This window comes from Homalodisca vitripennis, chromosome X (genome assembly GCF_021130785.1).
Source record: "Homalodisca vitripennis isolate AUS2020 chromosome X, UT_GWSS_2.1, whole genome shotgun sequence".
Classification (NCBI taxonomy): Eukaryota; Metazoa; Arthropoda; class Insecta; order Hemiptera; family Cicadellidae; genus Homalodisca; species Homalodisca vitripennis.
This window is the reverse complement of record NC_060215.1, coordinates 146445760-146467483: the sequence shown is the minus strand read 5'-3', so window position 1 is coordinate 146467483 and position 21724 is coordinate 146445760. Positions and strand designations below refer to the sequence as shown.

The 21724-nt window shown below is 33.6% G+C and overlaps 1 protein-coding gene across 1 annotated transcript in view; it reads right to left on the bottom strand.

Moving 5' to 3' along the window:
* The window catches only part of LOC124369982 (ras suppressor protein 1-like), a 47392-nt gene that overhangs the window by 2230 nt on the left and 23438 nt on the right, over positions 1-21724 (bottom strand). The gene's annotated exons all lie outside the window — the stretch shown is intronic.

Below are 21724 nucleotides of genomic sequence, written 5' to 3'. Positions count from 1 at the left end.
CCACACAAAAAATCCAAAGGAGAAAGGTCAGGTGATCGAGGAGGCCACACTACCTAATGGTTCGGATTTTTTCGGACTGATGATGAAAACTTCCAGTTCACGTAGCTCCTGAACCATTAGAGATATTGAAAAACTCTCACAAGCAAAAATGTCTTATTTTGTAGAGTAGAATCCAAAAACAACATAAAATACAGGGTGTTCCATAACAGATTTTAAAGTTGGCCACCATATTGGAAAATGGCAGCCTTCTTCAAAAAGTTTGAAAGTGTATTCTTGAGTGAAACTTAAAATTGAGCAAGTTCCAAATTTAAAGTGTGGTGCTAAGTCGTGTAATTAAAAAGTTAGCTATTGGATCACTTTAAAAAACTCACCCGGTATTTAACACCTGATAAATAATAGATTTAATTATAAGCGTAATTATTGTTGCTTTCTCTTCAGGAGTAAATACTATCCATTAATATTTCGTTCAAACTCTTTTGCTGCCATATAATTCGCTTACTACATGTTCCCATACTGCTCGCTTTTCACCAGAAGCATGTCTTCAAACTACCAGGTCAGTAATACACATTTTGAACAGTTTTACATACAAATTCATATTATTGTTATTTATGATCATTGTCATCCGAATTTGCTTTATTTTTTTACAGAAGGAATTAGCATTAGAAAAAGTATCAGACTATGGAAGCCTTCAAGGGACCAAGGAAACCAAGTTACTTGGCAGAGCATATGAGTATAATCAATAATTTGGACAATCTTTGAGATTATATTTATATTACATTTAGATTATATTATATTTATGACTATTTAGTATCATAAATACATTAACATTAGGGGAAGGAGTTTTGCAGAAACTCTTCTAGCGTGTAGAATGGGCGTTCTATAAGCCATTCATGTAGAGCGATCTTCAATTCCTTTCCTCTTTTGGACAACAGGTGAGGTGGTAGGCGGTTGTCGAGCTTCACACCCATGTATGAAGGTTTCCACTCGTAAAGCTCAGACGATGTGCTGGAAGGTTGTAGAGTTCAGCATTTCTGGTATTGTAGTGGTGTATAGCATTGTTTTTTGGAAGATTTTCCCCATCAGCATACATTATTACTTCTTCAATGTAAAGTGAAATGACAGTGAGAATCTTCAGAGACTTGAATGCCTCTCTACAGCCTTCAAGAGGTTGGAGACCTGCCAGTGTCCTAATACATTTCTTTTGTATGAATAGTATTTGTTGAAGATTTGAACCAGTAGTTCCGCCCCAAACAGCTAGACCATAACGCAGGTGGGATTCAAACAGAGAAAAGTAGATTATTTTTGCAGTTTCTGGGCTACTGAGAGAAAGAATTTGTTTAACCACAAAGTGCCCGGTGTAGAGTATTTTTGCTAAGGTTTTCTACATGTTTGATCCAATTTAGGTCGGTATCTATTGTTACACCAAGAAATTTCAGCTGCCTTTCAATACTGATATCAGGGATGTCTGGGACTTCTAGTGCTCTTCTCCCAAAAGCAATCTGATTTGTCTTTGATGGGTTTACTACAAGATCATTTCCATAGAAATACTGGATGGCCATGTTGAGGTGTGCAATACATAAGAGGTGTGCAATGATTTCCTAGATGTTGGGGAAGGTCATGAAAAATATGAAAATGACAGGTCTTAATATGGAGCCTTGTGGCACACCTCTCAGCACTGGAAGAGCTTTTGACCTGATTACCTTTGTAATGCGAGGTGGTTGAGCTTAACTAGTTGTGTATGGTCCTTTAAGTAGCTACCAAACCAACCATTTGCTGTCCCTTTTATCCCAAGCAGTTCTAGTTTCTTCAGAATGATGTTGTGGCTGAGGCAGTCGAATGCTTTGCTTACGTCAAGGAACAAGGCTGTGGTTAATTTTCCCTCTTCAATGCTATCTGTGACGGAATCAATTAGTTTGATCAATGCTGTGGTGCTTTCCCTTTTGTAAATCCCTGTTGATTTTTATTTAGCAGGTTGCGCTGCGCGCAGTAATCAAGGAGTCTTTGGAGTATGATTCTTTCACATAGTTTTGAGAATGTTGGAATTAGTGAAATTGGTCTATAATTGTTCGCATCATGTTTGTAACCAGTTTTAAATTAAGGGAAAACTTTGGAATTGTTAGTTCTGAGGGAAACTTTCCTTTTTTAAAAGAATTGTTGAATATGGTAACCAGTGGTAGAGCCAGTTCATCAGCACAGAATTTTAGTACTTTGGAAGACATTTCATTTCATCAATACCTGTTGAGTTTTTTTAGTTTCCTGATTGTGTCTTTAATCTCTTTGATGCTTGTTTTGGTTATTGTTTCCATTAATGCCGTTTCATGTGGTTCAACTGGTTCCAATGGTTTCCTCTCTTCTACTGGGATTTTTTTGTTAGTGTTGATTCTGCCACATTGACAAAAATGAATTCAGATAGTTGGCGATTTGTGGAGGGTTGTGTGAAACTTGTCCATTTATGTTTAGTATTATGTCGTCTGCGGAGCTCTTATTTTTGTTACGGGCATTGATAACTATGTTCCACATGGCTTTGGGTTTGTTGTCAGCTTGTACTACGAAATAAGCAGAGGCATGTCGTCTGAATAGTTTCGTTGGTCACAGGATTTCTTTACGTCTGCAGTGGCTTTTTTGATGTTGGGTTCCCCTGTTGTTTCAAACTGCTGTTGTAGTCTTAGAAAGATTTCTTTTAACCTGCAGGCTTCTTCATCCGCAAAGAGTTTGGGTTTTAGTCTCTTTTTAGGTTTCTCTATTTTCTGGGGCAGGGTGTGTCCAAAGCCATTGTCACCGTATTTATAAAAATGTTGTAGGCTTCTTCAGCAGTGTCAACTTGTTCCATGTCGTGCCAGTTTTCCTGTTGAAGTAGGAATTTTAGATCATACAGGTTTTCTGGCTTAAAACTGCGATATGAGCTACTGAAATTCTCAATTGTGTGTTCTGTGTTGATTGTACAAACTTGAGCTGTGTGATTTGATAGACCAGAATGATGTACTGTTACAGTTAGTTGTTCCCTACGTGTGTTAGTGCAGATCCAATCAATTGATGAGATGGTGTTGGAGGTCACTCTAGTAGGCTGTAGCTTCAGCCTATGAATATTGTGAGAAGCAAAGGTCTTGTTTAATTTACCTGCTCTTCTGTTGGGTTTTAAAATGTCCACATTGATATCTCCCATGGTTAGAAACTCTGAGTTTTCCAGTTTTATGTTATCAATTGTTTTTGAAAGAATATCAACTGTCTCATCTAAGTTGGATGATGGTGATCTGTAGGTACCCATAATGTAGATGCATGTGGTGTTAAGAGCGACTTTTACCACAGCCATTTCACATATGAGTTCTTTACAATACTGGGTAACATTAATATTAAAGGTGTTTTTTTCCAGCTCTTCCTCTACATATATTGCAATCCCTCCCATGTTTTGTTTATCCCTACAGAAATGTACCTTAAGAGTATATCCAGGTATTAGTGTAGTATTTTCAATTTCATATGATTTAAGGCTATGTTCACTTAGAAGTATTACATTAGGTGTCGGTTTCAGCTTTTCTATAAAGTGTACCAATCTATTTGATCTGTTCAATAAATTTTGTATATTCTGATGAAAAACTGTTAAGATTATGTGTTTTATGTTTTGGGGAGTGGCAGACCTGGTCTGCCGGTAGATTGACAAGGGATAAATTGCTACGTCTATTTTTATGTTGTATCACCGTTTTTGGCGATGGTTGATTTCATTGGTGTGTGTTGAGGTTTTATTGACATCCGGTGTGTCAGCTTCGTCTATCGGCGATGTCAGACATTTGTGAGTAACAGTAAATGTAACTCAGTAACTAACCTAACTGAACGTGCTGGCCGCATCAGACGCTACACCTTTTGTTTTACACCAGGTTTTGTTTGTGATGGCGGGATGTGAAGTGGACTGCTGCTCACGTTGTAATAAATTGGTTGAAAACGATAGTAAAAGTGTGCTATGTGAGTCTTTTTGTCACACCTGGCATCACATTGAATGTGTGGATATCTCTGATGAAGATTTTGAGCTTATGCGAGAATTAGGTTTGAAATCCAAGTGGGTTTGTGATGTTTGCAACTTTTGTATGAAATCAGTGAGGGAAACCTGTAACCTGGATAATCTTATCCATTTAACTCAGGCTTTTGACAATCTTTTTGGACTGGTGCAACATTTGGTTGATGATAACCTAGTAAAGGAATTTGTATTTAATTCAAATAAGTCAGAAAGTGGAAAACCAAGAGGCAACGCCAAAAATAATCAAGTTGTATCTCAATCAAAAAGGTAGACGTAGGTTAGGGCCAAACTTTCAACTATCGAGTTCGTAAAACTTAGACTGTGATGAAAAAGTTGTCCTTGTTGAAGAGAAGGATACTTATGCCGAAAAAGTGGTGAGAGGTCAAGATTCTGACAGTGACGGCTGGAACAGTATCGGAAAAAAAGGGAAGCAAATTAGGAATAGACCTAACTTCAAACCAAAATCAATAGTGATTGGTTCCAATGTTAAAAAGAGTGGGTTAAAAATTGCTGTGAGACCAAAACACGTATTTTTATCTAGGTGTTCTTCGGATACAACTACAAATGAAATTGAAGACTAAATGAAGCAGAACGGTGTTGTTATCAGGTGTGAGAATCTTCAAACTAGGTATTCAAACTACTCCAGTTTTAAAGTGAGTGTTGCTGAAAATCACCTTGATGATCAACGCTGATTTCTGGCCCAAGGATGCTTTTGTCAAGGAATATATACAGCCACGTCAGGCTGGGGCTGGGTCAAGTACTGATGGTGGACAGTTTGTAAGGTCTCAAACTTTTTAGGGACAAACGAAATTGGTCAAAAGTTGCCCGAAATAAACCCCGATACTGGCACCAGTGGTAGGTATTGCAAGGAAACTGTTAGGTTATGTACTGTTAATGTGCAAAGTTTTAGGAGTAAGACAACTGAGCTTGAAGTGCTTTGTGATAGCAATGAACTTGATAACCTGAGTGTAGTTGAACATTGGAATGACAAGGGATGAACTCTTGTATTATTCCAGTCTTTCTGATCTGGACTTGTCTGCCTACTTCTGTCGCCAAACACCTAGGGATGGCGCAGCAGTATATGTTAGAAATTCTCTTAAATGTACACCACTCGACCTTGAACGCTACAGTGAAGTGCAGCAAACCGAATTTGCAGGTACTATTGTAAATGAAGTCTCGCTCGTGGATTTAGCCATGTATCGTTCACACCCCTTGGATGTTTGGTCACACTGGGCTTCTCAGTAGTTATTAAGTGTGACCACAACATTAATTTATGTCTTAACTTGGATGATGCTCAAGACTTTAAATCTGCTACGTAGTTCTAATTCTTATAGTAGTGTTTCCGAGCATACACGAGGTGCTGCCTCCCTGGACTCATTTTTGACTGATATTGATAAGTGGAACTATGATGTATTTATAAGTGAATCTCAGATCATTGACTTCAAACATGTTTTTTTCACCCTCAAGCATTGGAGGCCACAGGTCATAGACTGAGCAAGCGATCCGGTGATTAAGAATGTAACCATTAGATCTTTCAGTGATAAAAGTTTTCAGTGGTTTTTGGAATCTGCGGCAGTCCAGATCAATTATTGGCATGAACTTGCTCTTTGCTTTCCTGCAGAAGCTGCATTTACTAGTTTTTTTCTTAGCTTTAAGAAGACATTCGATACTTGTTTTCCTGTGAAGCTGACAAAACGTAGTCCTACTGGAGGCAAAAATGGAAAAAGGTATTTTGCCTGATCTGCAAACTGGTACACGCCGGATATAGATGACCTAGGTAGTCTCATTGGCATAGTGTGTGATATGTATAAGCGTAGGCCCAATCTGAAACCTTGGGTGCAACATCTGAGGTGGGAATACCGTGCTAAGGTTATGGAGGCCAAACAGGCTGCCATGGGAAACTTTACTGTACAGTCTCAAAATCCATGCAAGCCAGCCTGGGACTATATCAATTGGAGTAAGCACCGAGTGTCTGCCCGTGACACCAATTTTGCCACAGCAGAAGTGTTCAATGCTTATTTTCTTGACTCTGCCAAGGATCTTGTTAACTTGAGTAATTTGTCTCTGGTAACTCTTCCTAGTGGGAATGGGGATGCATATCTAACTTCGGTTCCCGTGGTACCTTTTAATTTTGCGTGGAAGGTAGTTACCGTGGAAGAAGTAGTAAAAGTAGTGCATGGTTTTAAGAAGGGTTATTTATAGTATAGCTCCTAATAAGCGTGTGTCTGTCACACACCCTGAGGTTTTGAAGGCATCGAGGACCATCTCCGTCTACAAGAAGGGTCCACAAAACGAGGTATCGAGCTTCAGACCTATATCTCTAATACCTATGTCTGCCAAGGTCATTGAATCTGTCATGCTGGAGCAGCTCTGCAACCTTTTTGAGTCACATCACCTCTTGGTACCAGCACAGTTTGGCTTCAGAAGGCACAGATCTACTGTCGAAGCGGTGGACTCACTTCTTCAGGCCATCCTTAATTCTTTTAAAGCAAGACGTTGTACTGCTATGTGACCTTTCATGTGCCTTTCATTGCGTGTCGCACAAGATCCTCTTGAAGAAGCTGGAAAGGGACAGCGTACGAGGTTGCGCTCTGAAAATCTTGAAATCTTACTTACATCAAAGGAAACAATCTGTAAGCTGGGTGGTACAACCTCAAATCCCTTGGTTGTTGAGCATGAAGTACCTTAAGGCTCAATTCTGGGGCCATTTCTGTTTATCATTTTTATTAATGATATTTATTACAATGTAGCGGATAATATTCTGTTGTATGCCAATGACTTGACCCTGTTTGCAGCTCATAAGGACTGTACAACTGCAGAAACACTTGTTAAGAACCTTTTTACAAATGCTTCATATTGGTTCAGTCATAACAGTTGCCTAAACCAGGACAAGACTCAGGCGATTACTTTTAGCTTGTGCAACAATGGTGCTAATGTGGAGGGAGTGAAGATGCTTGGCTTTAATCTTGATTCGAAGCTTGTCTGGGATAAACATGTTGATTCCTTGTGTAGTAAGCTAAGTAGGGTAATTTTTTTGCTTCGATAGCTTAAAGCAGAAACACCCTTAGAGTTTGTTAAGTTAGCTTACTTTGCCTTTTTTCCACTCCCACATTGTTTATGGTACCAGGCTTTGGGGACACTCTGCCAGTGTAATTAGAGTTCTTAAGTTACAGAAAAAAGCCCTTAGGCTACATCCTGGTGTACATAGGTATGAAACCAGGAAATGCCTCGATGTCCATGTAAATAGATCTAGGTTACACAAGGTTTCAAATTGCTTCCCCACATAGCACCCAAAGTATACAATACATCTCAGATATGTATCCTTGTAACATTCACGTTACGTATCGATGAGTATATTTCATATACTGGAAGTACTAAGACTATGACAATGCCATCATGACACCTGCCTCGTATCATATACGTATCAGATGTTACTTAGATGTTTCGTATTATATCCCACAATGCAACGGTCTATTGCACATGCACATCATGGCAATTTTGAGTTTGGTAATGTCGCTGTCACTATGCGCTGTCATAAAGTTTCTGTTTGTAGTCGCTTCCATAACTGGTATTTCCGCGTTTATTTTATGTGTTGTGTTTTAGTTGGTTCAAGACTCAAAAAGCTAACTTTCATCAAAGATTTATTAGGATTTAGAGGTAAGTTTAAATCTCAGTAATCTTTTCCAGTATACTAATATTGTTATTGTTCACCCATCAAATATTCATCACTGTTTGTTTACCTAGATTTACCAGACTTTTTCTAGTGTTTAAAGCTTTATTAAATCAAATTTCACAGTCATTTTAATATATATATATATATATATATATATTAAAATGACTGTGAAATTTGATTTAATAAAGCTTTGATTTAATATATATATATATGCTTTGTGTTTGTAGAAATAGGGCTTACAATTAACTAACTCAAACTTTATCAAGTGATTAACCTATAACATATCTTGGCTATTTTGCAAATAATCCACGAAATTAGAATATGAATGTTTCTACGAACTTGTAATACTAGGTCAACACATATTTCAAAGCTTAATCACTAGACATATCTTTTTTATATTATGTTAGATCCCAGTTTGTTTTGAAATTGTTTAGGCCTACAGTAAAATTTTATAACCTATGGACTGAGATAGGCCTGAACAGAAAGTATATTGCTTAAGGCCTAATTAATAAATTGTAGGCCTATACACTGCTTTATTTTATCGAGATAGAGCTGTAAAATAAATAAATAAAACATTATTAAAAAATTAACCTGGAATATAGTACGATAAGCTGACCCGGTTTTTTTATATCCAAACTATCAAACTATGTTTACCCAACCATCAATGTAATCAACCAATAGTAATTAATTAAAACAATAACTAAATCATCTGCACTAACTTTACACAGAATTTTACTGTATTCTAAATGGAATTTGTTCTGCACATAACTTTTTTTAATAAAATAAGATCTTATTTTAAGAAACTATACAAAAATGAAAGATTTACTATGTCTTTCTTAGTTTCCAGATGTTTGTTTTGTTGCTAAATTATCTTTATTATTTAATTACATTTTCCCGATCACTTGTCTTAATTTTTGTTTGTTTCGTTAATGGTTATGGGGTTTTTATTATTTATGACATAACGTATTGTTTAAACTATTTCGATTAATTTGAAACATGTGATTTTAGTTTAGTAATTTATATACGTTGATATCGATGTTGATATCGATTGATCGTTCTGTTATTCTACATATGAAGTAAACTTAAATCACGTTTTTACAAATTAATATAATTTAAGTAACATAATATATGTTACTTTTGTATTTTCTTTCTCAAATGTTACAATTATCTCAATATTTTACTGTATTAACAATGTTTTTATGTGATGTAACTTAGATAATCGTCATCATGACACAAGTTGAGTAAACTAGTAAAATTATTATAACCTCCAAACTTTGTGTCGGCTGCAGTATCATAAGTGATCATCAAGACAATCGAATCAGCAAACCAAATTATCTATTATAAATAGCAACACTATTGAATACAAATCCATTCTTATTACAGTTACTTAAAATCTATTTAATGCAAGCTATCTTTAATGTATTATAACAATATTGTATACAATTAATTCAAACAATGTAAAATCATTTGTGTGGTATTTAATTAATGACTGCAACTACAATGGTGATGACCTTTATTATTTGTGTCACAAGCCATCAGTACATATTTAAAGTAATAAGAAGTAAGTTTTACAAGTTGCTTGTTGTACACACATATAGTTTTTAACTCGTCATTAAATTATTACTTTTTAGTTAAAAAATAACAGCTGAACTATACTATAATATAATATATCTAAAACATAATTTGGTTTGTTTGGTAGTTTAGATTTAATCAGAAATATCAATTATTCGATAGTTGTGATGGCCGCTTATCATAATGCAGCCAAGATGGCTTATGTGTAAACAAAAAGCAGTATAAAACTTACTTCTCAGTATTTTCTCAGTATAAAGGATGTGTATCTGAACACTTGTGACACAAATAACAAAGTTCATCACCATTGTAGTCGTGGCTATTACTCAAATACCACACAAATGATTAATCAATGTTGTTATAGTACATTAAAAACAGCTAGTACCCAATTAATATTAACTATAGAAAAAATGCATTTGTATTAAATAGTTTAGGTATTTCTAATTGATAATAGGGTTTGCTGATTCGATTGCGTTAGTGGCCACTTATCATACTGCAACCATTGAAGTGGCTATTTAAGTAAATACTACGAATGCTCCATTTATAGAAATAATAACACCCTTTTGTATATAGGATAATTTATTTACAATGTATCAAAATGAACTTTTATACATAAATAAAATGTGATTGTTAGATCATAATGGACAATATTTATACAATGTAGGCAATGTGTATCAATATACAAAAGCATTTACAAACATATTTTTATTATTGGTTATGTAATTGCTTAGCTATATCTCAAAGTTTACATTTGCTCTTCAATACTTAAGGGGAGTCGGATGGGCCTATCCCCGCAATGTTAATTTGATGAATTTTAGGTACCATTATCTTAAAAACTATAAATGGTAGCCAGTTAATTTTTTTTTATTCTGTTCCTTGTAATTTTCTTAACATTTTGAATACAGGGTTATAAAAAATCATTTCAGGTAAACGTGTTACATTTTTTTTCTTTTTATGCAAAAAATATTATAAAAATTTACAATTTACTCTGATGTTTAAAATTAAGTACTGAACATAAGGCAATAATATGTATTCAAAATGCAGATTATTACTTAGGGAACAAATTAATAAAAGAATCAACAGGCTACCTATAATAGTTCTTGAGAAAAGTGTACCTATCGAACAAAAAACATAGTTTTACAGAAAACGCATTTGAAGTTCATTGTAACCAACTCTATAAAAATACAAAAATAAACTACAGTTAATAGTGTCCAGGGGCATATGCTGGGTTATCTGGATCCTCTTCTTCCTCAAGCAACTCTTCCAGTCTTAATTTGTTTAATTTTGTCCTCTGCCGGCACTTCTTTTCTAATTCCTCGATGGCATTTTCTGCTTGTCGGATTCGGATCTCATCTTTCTGTTTCATTTGTCTGACCAAATTGTTGCCAGGCTTGTAGCCTAATTGTTAAAGCTAAACATCTCACAATATTACCTTGATTGAAGCAAGCAACAGCCTCTTATACACTTACTTCAAGGGTTGACCTTAGCATAAATGTATTTTTAGGAAGTCGAGACCAAATTATGTTGTTGACGGATTCATTGGGGTTTTTATGTACCTCCGTGTAAACATTTCCTTAGAAGATCTGGTGAAGCCAAGTCCCTAAATATTGGTTTTATTTTATCCATTACCACTTTAGGCAGGTGGAAATGATCTTTATGATCATAGGCCTCTTATTGGCCATCGCTCTCTGGTACTTGCACGTCAAAATCTCTTTGCAATTATTTAGAAAAACAGCTATAAAAAAAGAACTAACCATCAAAAAATCTTAAGTGAAGTATTTTCTGAAAAAGAATGAAATAGGGAATAGAAAATCACAAAAAAAACAATTTTTGGTAAAAAAACGTTTTTGCCCATCCGAGTTCCCTTAATGCAGATTGTAATTTATTGCAGATGCCTTGCTGTATTGAGAGAGGAACAGATAAATGCTACCCAATCGTTTACTTTCCAGATGGTATTTAACTTGAACCGAAACTTTGGTTTTGTGATGATGCCTGTGGCCCAACTATGTGAATCAACTAAACATGAACAAAACAATAGCTGCTTACAGGACATAGGTAAGAACAATTGTAGAAACACTACCACATGAGTTTTTGTTAATGCTCGTAAGAAATTTAAACCTAGGCTATATAAGAATTTAAAAATGTTATATATATTTTTTTTGAGAATTGATGCAATTTTAAAAGTCAAGATAGGATGAATTGTTGGTATCTTTCTCAAATTATATTTTTATTAAGTTTTGATTCTTTTACATCTTCAGTGTATAATAAGAACCGGTTACTCGTGCGTATGCAAAGGAAAACAGTTCAAACTTACTCTTGTATATTTATTGTGTATTGCAATAAAAGTAACAAATGTTTATCTTGCCACGAGCAATGGTTTATTCATGTCACACTTAGATCATAAGTTATTACTGATTATTCATTCAGTTCTACCTTTCTTTACCAGGAGCAGTTAGGTACTACCACTATTAGTTTTCTCAGACCATATTGAACCATATGTGAACGCGTTTGTTGCAAATTACGTAGCTAAAAATATGTATTGAACCAACTCTACTAAGTGTGCAGAACGAGTAACCAGTTACTCGCCTCATGAAAACTATAGGTAAACCGCTAACAAAAGAACCTTGGTTGATTTGAGTTCACGCAGGGTGGGGTAAATACCCCTTCGCCGCCCCTCCAAGTATCCCCACCACTGCTCGGCGCTCACTCTATTTGATCAGCTGACTAATCCGGCTCATTCGGTATCGTTCACTGCTGCGACCCGTTCAGTTGAACCGGTCAGTACTAAGTTACTAAGCCTTCCTGCTAGAGCGTGTTTTACTGGTCATCGTGTTGACTGAACAAAATGAACGAATGAACGACTGGATGTAATGACAGAGTGAACGAAAGGATCTGATATTAAAAAAGTATTCGAAAGAGGAAGACACAGCATAACGTTCAGTGAATGGATAGATATATAACAATAAATGTGTTATTTCAGGAATCTAGTAAATGGAAATATATCTATTAAAAGTTATTTAAAAAATGTAATTTTAAGTTACCAGATACATTGCTACATATTTTAAATGTTTAATACTTATAATCAATGGACTTGGTTGATTGACATGCCTTTGATTTATCACAAGTAAGGTTATTCCCTACAAATGGGGAGACTCCCTACTTCCCCTGTTGAGTTATACGATTACGGTTTTATTTTTAATCGGTTAGCAGTGAACGAAAGTAACGACTGAACAATTTTGAGGACCTAGTGTAACCTAATGCATAAACCCTATAGTTTTAGTTAGTTCCATATGATGTTAAGCTATTTTTCATGGATAAGAGTTTTTAAATGAACTTAATAATAATATTATAAGTCTTAACGATCATTAAAAATAACATATCTGGTTTGAAAAAAGTATCAAACTTATTCAGTTGGCAGGAAAAGTGAACGAAACGTTCTAGGTGAACGGGTTTTTTAAACACTCTGATCTGGATCACTTGACTGAACCCGTTCGAATTGAACGACAAATCTCTAATGGCCACTGCCACTGCACGGCTAACCTCAAAACAAAATGCAAGCTTCCTGGATACATCTATAGCAACATTAATCTGTTCAATTAATAATTTACGCTTAAACTGCGACACTTATATACACCTACACAAAAAAATATGTAGTTATAGAACAGGTAGTAGCTGCAGTGTAAACAAAACTGTGAGAGCGAGACACGATACACACAACTGGCAAACAGATACAAGAAGGTGCTGGTCCCACTCCCCACCCCAACTTGCTTCTGCGCAGGTTTCTTTAATAGCGGTCGACCTATAATTCTCCAACTGAAAAATGAATGACACCTAGCAATAAGGTTGTAACAATGCCCCCAAATGAATGTGGCTAACTAGTGTTGGCTGCTGAGATATATAAACCACTATAAATTCATTTCCAATGTTTTACAGAAATATAGGAAAACTTTTGTTTTTCAATTAATATAATATTTTAGATGTTCAAGACTTAGATATAAATAAATGTATTTTTTTGGCTACAATTATAAATACTCATTATATATATATATATATATATATATATATATATATATATATATATATATATATATACACACACACACATAACAGTCTTTTTGACCAACACTTGAAATATATAACTTTATTAATTTTGCAATAATTCAAAAATATACTATTCCTATTCTAACTTTATGTCAAACTAACATTTATGTGGTAGGTAAAGGAAAATTGTAATAAAATACTAAAATTAAAACATCATATACAGTATTGAACTATATTAATACTATATATTTTAAGATCAATTGACTGATCTCTAAAGTTTTCTTGCATAATACATGAAGACTAAATCATAGAAAATTATAAAATACAATAGCTTAACAGTAGTGACAATACTAAAACGCTATCAAGTAGTTTATGTTATACACTATAAAATTGCCCTACAATAACCAATTAACTATATAAGTAAGAAATATAATTGTTTTTGTTAGATGTCAGCTGTACATAGAAATCGATTCTTGCAGGGAAAAAAAGAAAAACTAGTTGCAATAAATCAATACTTTTGGTAATACTTTTCCATAACGTATTTATTAAAAATAATGTATATAAATTTAAATTTTAAAAAGTGAAAGAAATATAGAAATCTGCTTTGGTGATAAAATACTCATTGTTACCAATCAGGACAGTCCTTTGGTGATACAAATTTGCTAGTATCATCTGAAATTTTTGTTTTGTATTTTACAGCTCCATTGGTCTAAGCTCATATTGAAAATACAACCAAGGCCGCTGTAGGAATGGTCATTGCTAGATAGCTTGTACAAAGGAAACTGAGGCACACAAGATAAGAAACTTTAGTGTACCACAAGTCAAGTCAAAATATCTTTATTAAATTATCATCAAGATAAGTATAGTGTCACATTAATAAGACATTAAAGTTAAGGTGTCAAGAATTGCAACAGTCAAAAAATTCATCTAAAGTACAAAAGTATTTTAATAGTATTTTGACAAATTATATATCATATTATTAACATCATGTTGAATTTTTATTTACTATTTGCACTTTTTTCGGAACAGATCCAGATTTTAGTAAAGTCTACTGAGGAATAATTTGTAATAAAGGAATACATCTTAAGCCGTATTTTTCTAGAAGGGGATACAAATCTAATTGTAGCGAAAGGGTAATAAATATCCAAGATAAGAGTATCAAGCCTTAAAAGTTACAAGTATTACTAGCTTGATTGTTATTTTATCTGCTTTCATATATTTTTTGTTTGTTTTCGTGTGTGTACAGACATGTGTACATATGAACACAATGTTCAGTAATAAAAATTGAATTCCTCCTTTGTATCACTTACTATTTATTTTATAATTCAGCAACGAGTAATAATACAGTAGTTCCGTTTTAATGTAAATGGCACTGAGTATTAAATATAACAATGCAATATTAACAAAGTTAATAAGTTAACGAATTCCAGGTTCAATAATCTGGATAAGGGAAATTGCTAATACTTTGTATCTTTGCATAGATCTCAAAAACCACTAAACGGATAACCACAAAATATCGTATGATAATCTGGAATCATATTGTAGTTTTATAGGACACTATATCCAACATTACACTTTAAAAGATTTAGGAGTATGGGAGGATGTTGTATACATTTGTTTTGATAATTTGTTAGTTAAACACACACACATTACCGATTCTAAGAAGTATTTTATAAATTCAATAATACAGAGACTTCTATAAAATCTTTTGGGTGTTCCATTAATTTTAATGACATAACTTCTAAGTAAAATTTGTTTAATAATTTATGTATTTACTTTAAATGCGCAATATGTTCTGTCTGATAAGTTTGAAATGGTTAATGGCATTACATATAATGCTCATTCCATTAGCCATAAAGAACCAAGGATTGACCTCATAGAATCAGCTAATAAGTAATATAATTAGTCATGTACACTTTCAACATTCTCTCATAGATTCCACTACTTTTTACACCCTTGGCAACTAAAAATATCTCAGGCTGTTGTTCTTCTGTGACGCAATACTTTAGAGGGCTTGCAAATATCGATTACATTTGAACTACATGTGTCTGAGATAGTGAGAAAAACTACTTATTGAATGAACTTACTTATCATGACAACCTCTTAATATGCTTGAACGTTTTGTTACAGAAAGGAGAGGACCAGTAGCAGCATCTCCAAAAAAAGCAGTAATTCAAATGTGGGAAAATTGGAGTACATGTATTATCTAGTTATATATTATATAAATAGAAGTTAAATTAATTTTTAAAATTGTTTGATTATAGTCACAGGTTATTTTTTTAGAATGCATTTAATTTTTTCTTGTTAATCATACATATTTTAAAATATAAAATTAAAATATTTCATAGTAAATTTTAAATTGTATTGTTTGTTTTTTTAATTTTATTTTTTCATATGAGAGAATTCCTTGCCTCGAACTATTTATTAAAGCTTTATTTCTCTTGGTTTGAGGGTCTGTTAAGGTATGGAATAATCCATTATGGGGGGAGTAATGAAAATGTTTTAAAACCAATTCGTATGACACAATGGTTTGCTATTAGAAATGTTTTTTAGTTTAAAAAAATTTGATAGAGTTTCTCATGTATTTTTTTGAAAACAACATATTAACTTTAAATAAACTATATGTATTATGTTCAGCAATTCATATGCACAAACACATAGATAAGTATCAAATTAAGGAAAACAGGGTCAATACAAGATCATCAGATATATTGTCAATTCTTGTCCCATGTTTTAGAAAGGAAATCGCTCGAAAACAATTTTGTTATATTGGACCAAAAATAATAAATAAATGTATTTTAAAATTAGAATTCGAGACCCAGATTTAAAATGAAGATTAAAATGTATGTCGCGGAAAGTAATGAAAATTATATATTCTATTAATACTTACATACTCTTTTATGTTGTTGTTGTCTGTTTGTGTTATATTTGTCATTGGTATTTTATATTTGTTATTTACTGTTTGATAATTATTTGTTTGTTAAATCTATTTATATATTTATGCTTGTTGATATTTTTTGAAATTTATAATACTCTGTTGCTGTTTTGATAATTATTTGTTTGTTAAATCTATTTATATATTTATGCTTGTTAATATTTTTGAAATTTATAATACTCTGTTGCTGTTTTGATAATTATTTGTTTGTTAAATCTATTTATATATTTATGCTTGTTAATATTTTTTGAAATTTATAATACTCTATTGCTGTTTTGATAATTATTTGTTTGTTAAATCTATTTATATATTTATGCTTGTTGATATTTTGAATATTGTTTGTTGATCTTACTGTTTTGGGTTGTTCATGGGGATAAAAAGTGTTCTGGCCAAAAATTTGATATTTGATATTTTATTATTTATATATTTATTTGTTAAAACTTAATATATTTATGCTTGGACATTTTTTTTACCTCGTTTTTGTGAGATGGTTCTTGTTAAAATCTGGATTGTATAAGGATATATTATGGACTGATAGTAAGAGCATAGTATTTGTGCACCATGGTGGAAGAAAACATAAAAATAAGAAAAAAACCTTGAATTGCCAACTGCATGTATATTTTGCCTAAGGTATTGCATTATATTGTAAATAAGTCACACGTGCTTCCAAGCACCTGACTCTGTAAATGTATGTACATTTTTGAAATAAAGGTTTTTGTAAACTCTGTAAACACACACACACACACACACGCACGCGCGCGCACACACACACGCACACACACACACAATATACACACAACTGAAATTAACTTTTAAAAATACAACAAATATAAACTATGTTATATATACATGTATATATATATATATATATATGTTATACATACAGGGTGTATATTATGTCTGGAAACACCCAAATATATCCTTTTAATAATTTAAATATAAATTTGAAACCTCTTACAATCGTGATAGAGATTGGGCATCTACTTTTTGGAACAATGTTTGTGTTATGTCACACCAACCGGGGACGTCCTGGCCGAGGGTATCGTGAATATTCTTAATGGAAGCCTATACCTTGTGATACATAATTTTTAAAGGTAATAGCTTACTGAATTGAATGCCACAAACCGCATCTCAAGGGAATTATTCTATCAGAAAATAGAGCATTTTTAGTATTGAAAATTTACTGATGTTCAACAATGTAATTTTAACATGGTTCTTGCCACAAAATGTGTTACACTAATTTTTTAGCATTTTTTTTAAATGTTCAATTAAATAAAACAAAAATTTCATTTTAAGAGCTGGTTCTATTAGCACAAATTTGCCAGTTTTTTATTACAGTACAATTATGGAAATACTTATGTTATTGATTTCTTATTACAAATAAAAAATAATGTATGCTGTTAGAAAAGTCTTACAACAAACGTTTTACCTGCATTTGGTGTCAAAGCAATTGTTTCGAACTGTGTTCCTTCTACGGTTTGACAATGAGCCAATCTTGTGTAAAATGATTCGACAGAGTTGCCTAACATTTCTTCAGTTATCAAAGCAATCTCCTCTATAATCCTGTTTCTTAGGTCTTCCAAATTATGAGGCTTTCTTCTATAAACATTGGATTTTAAATGACCCCATAGGAAATTAATCGATTGGTGACAAATCCGGAGATCTGGAGGCCATTTCGATTTCTCCTCTTCGGCCCAATCCATTTATGAAGGAAACCTTAAATCCAAATACTCTCTTACCTGTCTCCCATAATGGGGTGGAGCACCATCCTGCTGAAACCATACATTATCAAAGAATTCTCCTGATGCAATTTGAATAGCTGAGATTATTTCATTTTGGAGCATATTGTAGTAAAGTTCAGCATTTAAATTTCCATTGATGAAAAAGGGTCCAACAATTTTGTTACCTAAAATTCCACACCATACGTTCATTTTTGTGGTTGCTGTGAATGGGACTCAGTAATCCAATGTGGGTTTTCACTAGCCCAGTAACGGCAATTGTGCCTGTTAACATTGCCATTTAGGAAAAAAGTTGCCTCATCAGAAAATAGTATGTTGGTCAGAAAATCTCTATTGTCATCACATTTTGCGCATCACAAGTTCACAAAACTCAACTCTTCTGTCGTAATCATCCTCACTTAACTGTTGGACTAAATGAACTTTAAATGGTTTGTATTTATTAATTTTCAAAATCTTACTCACAGACATAGGGTTGCATATCATGTTGCTGTGCAGCTTTTCTGAGCGATGTAATGTGGGTCTTTCAATAAATGTTTGCAAAACATCTAGTGCATGTTCTTCATCTGTTGCAGATTGTATCCTACCCGACTTGGCCGATTACGTACACTCCCTGTCATTTCAAAACGCTCAATAGTTTTTTGATATTGTTGAAACACTATGGGATTCCTTTCTGGAAAGTGTCATTAAACAAATTACAAACATCCCGATAAGATCTTTGACGATCGCCATATCCTCGCATCATCAACAGAGTAATTCGTTCTCTTTTTCAGACAATTCCATTAAAATGCCAAATAAAAAACTGAACTACTGTAATTAGATAACTTGTTGACAGCAATGCTTCAGAGACACGATTCAAGATTCAAGATTCAAGATCTTTATTCGTAAATGCAAAATACATTTTTACATTACACGTCAAAATACTAAAACTATATCTAACTTAACAAATCTCTTACACAGTAAAAAACATTTATCAAGAAAGTGTGTCTTTAGTTTTTTTTAAATAAACGTAGATTTTGCTCATTTTTAATATTCAATGGCAATGCATTGAAAGCTTTTGCACCCAAGTGGTATGGACCCCCTCTCAAAATGCGCTAGTACTATGTGCAGCCACAGATATTAGCCCTCTTGATCTAGTCGGATACTGATGGTAGTGTCCATTGCTTACAAAAAAGCTTTGGATTGCACTTAACAAAAGAGCATAGCTCGTACCCCACCAGACCCGCCAGAGTAAGTATTTTTAAATTCACCGAAAAGAGGTTTACAAGTTTCGAATCTCCTACGTCCTGAGATGATTCCGCAAACACCATTTCTGGAGGACAAATACTCTATTAAAATTTACTACACTGGATGGACCCCAGAACATTAACCCGTAACCTCAAAATCGATTGAACGTGAGAAAAATATACTGTTCGTAGAACCTCTTGGCTACAGACCTTGGCGAGACGGCTGAGAGCAAATCCCATGGTTCGAAGCCTTTTGCAGACATGTTCCCACGTGGCCGCCCCATGTGAGCCTATTATCGATATATAAACCCAGAAATTTAACTGAGATTTCTTGCTTGGCTTCCTCGCTTCCTAGTTTTGATAAGACCCTGGATATTAAACTGGTTTGTGTTCCCTAGATGAAACTGGATGATATTATTTTGCTGATGTTTAATTTAAGTTTATTTAAATTGAACCACTGATTTAAACTTTGTAACTGGATGTTTGAATTCGATATAGCCAAATGTGGGGATTTATTGGAAACAAGAAAAGAACAATCATCAGCAAACATCGTAACTTTGAGGTCTGTTGAAATTTTTGGGAAGATCGTTTACATAAATGAGAAATAATACAGGACCAAGAATAGAGCCTTGAGGAACACCACAAGTAACAGCTCTATATGATGAGAAAACTTTATTTTGGCCATCATGGATTTGGACGGTTTGATTCCTATCAGACAAATACGACTTCATGAATTGAAAAGAGTGACCTCTAACTCCATATTTTTCTAGTTTTCCAAGGAGAATATTATGATCAACGGAATCAAAAACGCTTTGCTTAAATCACAGAAAACACCAAGGGAATGAAGTCTATTGTCCAAAGAAAGCGATAGTTCGTTTATAAAATTGAAGATGGCTGATGTAGTGGATTTTCCCCTTGGCGGAAGCCATGCTGCTGGAGTAGAGAGAATGTTGTTGATTTCTAGGAAAGCCACAAGTTTTTGACAGACTATTGATTCAAGAATTTTTGAGAAGGACGATAGAATTGAAATCGGTCTATAGTTTTCTGGTAGTTGTTTACTGTGAGATTTGTAGACTGGAATGATTTTACTGATTTTTAAGAGGTTTGGAAATATACCTGAAGATAAACTGGAATTACAAATGTGAGAGAATACAACACTTATAGAAGGAAAAAATTTTTCCTTTAACACTGTGCAAGGAATCTCATCCACTCCAGCGGCATTTGTACTCCTCAGCCGTCTCACCGCCGTCTCAACCTCTGAAACTGACACCTCAGAAAGATACATACTATTCAAGCGTGCGGTGATACCATCCACAGGATTGTAAGCCCCACTAGGCTGTGATAGGGATTGCCGCCCCATTCCTGAAAAAAAACTGTTTAAAATACTCTGCAACATCATTGCAATTCCTTATTCGTTTGTCATTGACACTTAGTTTCAATATTTTTTCTTATCTTTTTGTGGCCTCAATTTCAAGTATCATTGACTGTTTTTCCAAATTGATTTTGAACGATTTTTTGAATCTATGATTTGATTATCATGAAAAGATCGCTTTGCTTTGTCAACCTCAATTTTTTGTACTCACGTTTTCCTCTCATTAATTGTTTGTTCGATTTCATGTGTTCGTGATAAGGAGAGTAAAAAACGAATGTTCTCATGGTCACGTTTTAAGTCCGGAGTTATCCATCTCTGTGGCTGTTTCTTTCTAACCATTGATTTTTTTTGTTTTAAGCGGGAAAGCTATATCAAAATAATACTTAAAAATTCTTGAGAATGTAGCAATTTTTCATTTGTGTCAGTAGCATTATAAACTTGGTCCCATCTCTCCGCCTGCATTAAATTTGTAAATGTAGCAAAAGCATTGTCTGTAAAATAACGTTTTTTTTTATTTGAATGTGTTTTTTTTAAATGGCGTACCTGGTGAAATATTAAAATATACTACTTGAGCTCTATGGTCTGAAAAAAGATATGTCAAGATTTTTTATCAGCAAGATTTGATTAGAGTCCATATTAGTCACAATATTGTCAATAATACTGCTACCAGTGGATGTTATTCTTGTGAAATCTTTTAATAAGAGCTACAAATCTATATAAATGAAACAGGTCATTAACAGTTACACACTCTTGATTAGTCAGATTGTGAAAGGGTATATTAAAATCTCCACATAAAATTGTGCTATAACTAGAAGACTCAAGATAAAGAAATAATTCATTTAGTCTATTTATAAAAATTGAAAAATTACCAGTTGGAGGTCTGTAGATAACAACTACATTAATTCTAAGAAAAGAGATTTGATACACCTGTCAACTCTATATGTGATTCCACACTCAAGCTTTTTACATTTTCCATGATTTCTGTGCACAGAAAATTTTTTTGAAAAAATTGCAACGCCTCCACCTACATGGTTCGTTCTATTTTCAAAAGAAACTAATTTATAACTATGAAAAAAAAGCATTATTTTAAGTTATCATCATGTAACCATGTTTCAGAGATGCAAACTATATCGGGATTTGTGTCGTCCAAAAAAACATTTATTTGA